General features: G+C 47.2%; 1 long non-coding RNA gene across 1 annotated transcript; it reads right to left on the reverse strand.

Annotated features, from left to right (window-relative positions):
• Positions 1 to 3544: 3544 nt before the first annotated feature.
• LOC135376215 (uncharacterized) lies at positions 3545 to 5740 on the reverse strand. Its single transcript, XR_010417580.1, has 3 exons — positions 4865 to 5740; positions 4096 to 4161; positions 3545 to 3717 (listed from the first exon to the last, which is right to left on the reverse strand). It is a non-coding gene; the product is annotated as an uncharacterized LOC135376215 (long non-coding RNA).
• Between the last annotated feature and the right edge of the window lie 428 nt (positions 5741 to 6168).

Below are 6168 nucleotides of genomic sequence, written 5' to 3' on the forward strand. Positions count from 1 at the left end.
ACAAATGGTTCAACATGTACCCTTGTGCATGACCATGGTTCTTTCGGTATGTGGCCAACACTCGCACATTCACAACATTCGCAGGATATTCACTTGGCAATTTTCCAATTTTTTTTTAAATATCGACGCGAATATTTATATGTTGGATTGTAATTCCGAAGCGAATACGAATTTCGATATTCGAGCTGCGAATCAAATCGATCCAATCCCTTTCATACCGAATACATTCGAATTCTCGCAGGGAAAAAAAAATAGCGCAAGGACAAGCGATGCCGGTGTGGTGCAGCGAAATCACCACAAACAATGTTTGAGTGCGCTAGTAGACTTATCCTATCACTTTCCTTAAAGCGACAGTCGGGACCTCCGCAGGGTATTCGGAATCCGACTGCATGCATTCGACTGTGTTGTCGTCCACGTAAACTATTAAGTGTGGAAGCTTCCCCGTTTTAGAGAAAATAGAGAGTTTTAGTACATGGTTACGAAAAGGCGATTCCGTTAAGTAACAGCGTTGATGGTTCTGCGCACGCCCACAACAGAGAGGAGAGAGAGATGTGCGCACGGCGCATAACCACCAACGCTATCCGTTACGTACGCAAAGGTGATAGCGCTCGATATACTAAATCTTACTAATGAATGACATCGTGCGCTTAACCAATATCCGATTTTGGTTTCCCTGTGACGTCAGCGGTGTTCTCGACGTCACCATTGAGCCAAACAACAGAAAGATCGGCGCGTTCAACCCGAGCGCCATGAGCTTGCGGGTATAGAGAAACTGGGTAGTTGGTAAGTCATACTTCAGTTTTGTTTTTTTTTTTTTTTCAGCAGGGAGACAAGGACAGAGGAAACAGACAGGAAGGCTGCGTACTCACAACTAAAGGGAAATTTTATTATTGACACATTTAAATAGGTAATTTCCAAGGCGTAGGCATGTCATAAACACGTGAGCACTAGGAACATTAGAGCACGTGAAGACTGGGAATCATTATCGAGATACATTGTCTCAGCTTGTTTGAGATCAATGGATGGTGCGCTTACATTTATCACTAGCTTTGTTAATCAAATAGGCTTCAAGGAGCTCCCTATCCACTTAGATGGGTAGAAATCCAGCGAACCGGTAGAGATGTAGGAAGGGAGCTCCCTCAGGACAGAAGCCGCCGATAGTTCGAACAGAGACTGTTCTTCTTCTGGGCACCGTCCTCATCATTGGCATGGTATTCAAGAGGGTTAGATGTGACGTGTTTAAAGGTTCATGCGAATTGTGGGTCAACAGCCCGGAGCGAAGAAAGGGTCCGTACGGGCTTTTACGGCCGGAGTGAATGGCCGCTTTGTTAGAGTGTGCAGAGGATGCAGTCCCTCTCTGTGACGGGAGTTTCGTGGAACACCACGTCCCGGGATACCTTGAGGAGTATTCTGCATCCCTTCTGTGTTTCACTGAATCCAAGTAGTGTGTCTTCTACAGCACGACCATCAATTTGGATATCTTCTGCTTGGGCACATGTACAAAGGCGCGGCTTGCAAAGGTCCTTATGTGCTGTAGGCTGGGCTTCTTGCCATGCCACAGTTCGTAAGGTGTTCTGCAGAGGGCTCTACTAGGAAGCCGATTCTGAAGATAACACGCTGTCAACACCGTTTCCCCCCAAAACATTTTCGGCATGTTAGCTCCGAAGACCATGCTTCGGGCACCCTCACAAAGCGTGCAGTTCTTGCGCTCAGCTACACCATTTTGTTGAGACCTGTAAGGAACAGTTGTCTGGAGCTCAACGCCACAATCACGAAGAATCGCTCGTGATCTTCCTCCAGTATATTATGTCCCGTTGTCTGCGCGAAGAACTTTGGGGTACGTTCCGAACTTGGTCTTCACCATGGCCAGAAACTCTTGTAGTTTTGAAGCAACTTCATCCTCGGATTTGAGCAGATACAGCACAGTATAGCGAGAGAAATCGTCGATGAACGTCAGAAAATATCGATTTTTGCTCGGTGTCATGCTCGGGATGTGCTGACTTTCGGAAACGGTTTCCGCTTCATTTTTACTCTGACGCAGCTTGTGCACTTGAGCAGGTGACCGCAGTCTTCGATGAGGATTCCATCTGCTAAGCCTTCCTTCTGTAAGCGCTTAATAGCGTTCGGATCACGGTATCCTAGGCGCTGATGCCAGTCGTGAATGCCGTTCCGGTTATCCGAGTCGCGAGTCGCAATGTGCTGAGTGAGAATTTGCTGTCACAAGCCGATACAGGTCCTTCTCAGCTCTTGCCTTCGCTAAAACCACCTCATTCTTCGTGACAGACCACACGTTCCCGTTAAATGTCACGACGTTCCCACGGCTAGCTAGCTTTTTGACTGAGAGTAGGTTACTTTCCAGAGAAGGCACGAAAAGGACATCCTTGATGCATATCCTATTGACCGTTGATCGGGACACCTGACAGTAGGGAAGTCCATCACCGATCCTGTGAGAAGAGAATTGCTGACCATTTGCTACAGTAACAAGCTCTGCTTTCTCCTTGAAGTTCCTCGTGAAAAACCGCAGGTCATGACACATGTGACTTGTAGCACCGGAATCAATGTACCAGCTCTCCCCAGTAGAGCCTGTCGACGTAAGAAACGCAACCTCTGAAGACGACGAGTGTTGTGACACTGCAGTGCGAGCTCTCTGTTTGAGACGCCCTTTCCGGAATTTCCTCTGCGCCCTCCAGGCATGACAGTCATTCGTGAGATGTCCCACCTTCTTGCAGAAGAAGCATTCTCTGGTGTCAGAGGAGAACTTCCCACGGTGCTGTTCTTGCACACGGAGTGCCGATTCAGAGTCGGGTGCGCACGCTGCAGACATTTCTTGCTTCCTCTTATACTCATCCATAAGCTTTCCTTTGACGTATTCCAAGGTCAGGTCGTCATCTGGCCGAGTGTCCAGAGCGGTGACAGCGCTTCGTAAAAGTCCCGAAGCCCGCTGAGAAGAAGAGCAGCCACTTGGAAATTGGTGATTTCTTGCGCGATGCCTCTAAGCCGCTCTACTAACTCCACATTCGCCTGATGTAAGTCTATATCTTCATCGTTTTCCACACGTGACTGGTATAGCTCCCTGAGTAAATAAAGCTTGTTGCTTAAGTTTGCCGCTCGTGAACCTTCTTTAGCTCCTCCCACATCTGCTTCGCTGACGTACAGTTACAGACGTGCACGATCTGTCCGTCATCGATGCTCAGGGAGATTGTGCTCTGGGCCTTACTGCCTCCGGTGATCCATGCAGGCGTTGTATCCGCTGCGACGTCACTCGCAACGTACGACCAGGTGCCCCCGGATGAGTAGCATTTTCATCTTAAACTTCCATACTTGGTACTTGCCGTCAACGAGCTTCGCCACAGAGAATTTGCTTCATTCTGCAATTTCCAACTCGACGCAGCAGGAGATGACGAGCAGACCCGGTTGAACGATTACCGACGATCAACGCGCCCTGGGCCCATAACCTGTTGAAAGGGACGAGCCACTTAGCGAAAGTATGAACAGCTTTACTGACTGAAAGCGCAAGTGATCAGAAGAACCGCCAAATGTCAGTTGTCGTCGTTTTCCAACAACCAATCACAAAAACATCACGCAGTGTTGACTGCAAGACAGGGAAGGAAGTCGTAGTTACTGAAGGACACACGGCTGACTCTTGATGGTGTGTCCCGCACCTGTTCACCACTTACACCAGTTGTTTGTCTACTGCAAACACGTCACAAGAGGCACCTGAGAAGAAAATAAAAGCGAGTACTGAAGCAAATGCAAGAAAGTCAGTGCGGGGAATGATATCACAATGTTCTCAAATGTATCAGACAAAATGTAAATCAAACTCTTCCTTTTTTTACATGTTTAACCCATTCCACCCCCCACCCCTAAAGTGTACCTGCAACAACAGGCTTAACGAAAAGAACACTCTAAGGTGTTTCTTCCAACCAGCATTCCCTGACATTGACAGGGGAGTCGACGTTGAACGAGCATCATGTAGTGCACTGTATAATTACTATGCGCTTAAGAGAAAGAACCTAAAAAAGCGTGCTACTGAATTTACATTCGAGGCCCTCAACGAAGCAAACATTGAGCAACAGAATGCGAAGATTCCAGCACCTTTGTAGCCGAAACGCATACGTTTGTTGTCAATGCTGCTCTTCATGAATCGTACTTCGACAAGTTCTGCATGAGAAAAAAAGAGAACAATCAGAAAGAGAGATCCAGCGTCATTGCTCAATACATTCGCGAGAAAGAAGATAGCTATAGCAATAGAAACTTCCGTTTCAACACGTTCTAGCTGTAAACAGGCTGTTGAACAACATTAAGCTGCGACAGATCAGTTGCACAGGGAGAAGCAGCTTCTCAGAAACAAAAGATAAAATTCTACAAGGTGAATACTAATGGTGCCATTTAATAATAGTAATAATAATTGGGGGTTACGTCGCGAGACAACTCAGATCATGAGCGACGCCACAGCTGTCGGTCTGTGGATTGCGTTTGCCCACCTGAGGGTCCTTTAACGTGCGATGAAAGCTCATCACACGGCGCCCCTTATTTAACGTCCCTCGCGGAAGAGCAACTTGTACCCTGCCACCGAGTTGCTGACGTCCTCGGCCGGGTTCGAACCCGCGATCTCGGGATCAGAAGGCGAACACGCTACCGACTGAGCCACCGAGGCCGGTAATGGTGCCATTTGATCACAGCGTTCTATGGGTGCCCTTCATAACGTAGTCAATGTTGCATCCAAAAACTGTAATTGTACGCCTCAAAGTACAACTTTTGCACGTATTTTGAAGTATGCTGTTGCAAACCGTTCTAGAACTGTTCCTGAGGAAGTATTAAAAGCTACACCAGTCCAAACGAGTAGTAAAGCTGTTCAACTCACCTTTATTCGTGCTTTCGTGTACTCTTAGCAGCAGAAGTTGTAAGTCGCTGGGCTTGCCGCTGTGTACGCAATTATTCCGTAAGTTATGGGCACAGACACTGCAGTAGGATCCTATTCTTCGGAAGTACACGCTCGTTCGCTGTTTCACATCGAGAAAACGGGTGAATTCGTCTTCGAAATAGCATCTCTGCCGAACGCAACCACAGCAAGCGGACGCCATTGTTGGCTTGCCGACGGACGGCATAGGGTGACGTCACGGAGCTGCGGAGGGGCCTTGTGTATGTAGGTGGTGTTGACACAGCCCGCTCAGAGGAGCCTAGATGATGCCGGAACAGAACGCTCCTGACGTCACTACTGTTCCAAGTGCGGCTTTCAGTCGAGGGCAAGAGATGCAAGTTCGGAATTGCATTACAAATTCTTGGAGTCGAATATAAAGGAAACATTTTGCATGGTACATCGGAACGATATAAGGAATCATCTGACAAGGCCTGTTTTACTTCACATTTCGTGTCCAGATTGGACCTTTATTATGTCAGAACAATGGTGGTGAAATACCATTTCGTCCTCACCTACCTCACTACCTTCTCAATAGATACTAACAGAGATTTGGCGCTTGTAGACCTATTTTAAACATATCATTTATCTGCTAACATTTCCGTTCGCTCTTGATTTCCACTCCGCCTATGCGGGCAAACCGGTCCATTTTGCAGCTATTCACTTCCTATTCGCTACGGTTCTAGACTTATTCGCTTCGTATTCGATTATCCAAATCAGTTGTTCGCTTCATATTCGCTTCGGTTTTCAAACCACTCTTTGCACGGGATAGTTAACATGCAGGTGGCGAAGATGTTACACTGTATGTCGTGATGTAGTAGGGCGATAAGATATCTAAGGGAGTTGCTCACTGAAGAAGTAGCGATAACCATATTCGCACTCACGTTCATCGACGAGGTTTACTTCATCAGGACGTTCAGCAGGAGCGGGAGCAACTTCTGCGGTACCAAATGCAATGCATTAAGCAACACAGGTAAATGAGTGAGTCAATCAGAACTTGTGGACTGCGCAATCTGCAACTCTTCTAACGTTTCCATCAGCGTCATATTCTGATGGGACCATTCAGCCGGCTGTGGGATATGAGTCATAAAACGGCCATAATGGCAGTTATCAATTGTTTTTGCGAGTATATATTTCCCGCTCAACATATGCTGCTTGCGCAGAAATGCTACACTTGTAGAAGCCGTATGTTATTTGAAAAACACTGCATGGACCGCTGATCTGTGCCGCAATCGGTAGACGGTTTCAAA

This window comes from Ornithodoros turicata, unplaced genomic scaffold (genome assembly GCF_037126465.1).
Source record: "Ornithodoros turicata isolate Travis unplaced genomic scaffold, ASM3712646v1 ctg00001057.1, whole genome shotgun sequence".
NCBI classification, from domain to species: Eukaryota; Metazoa; Arthropoda; class Arachnida; order Ixodida; family Argasidae; genus Ornithodoros; species Ornithodoros turicata.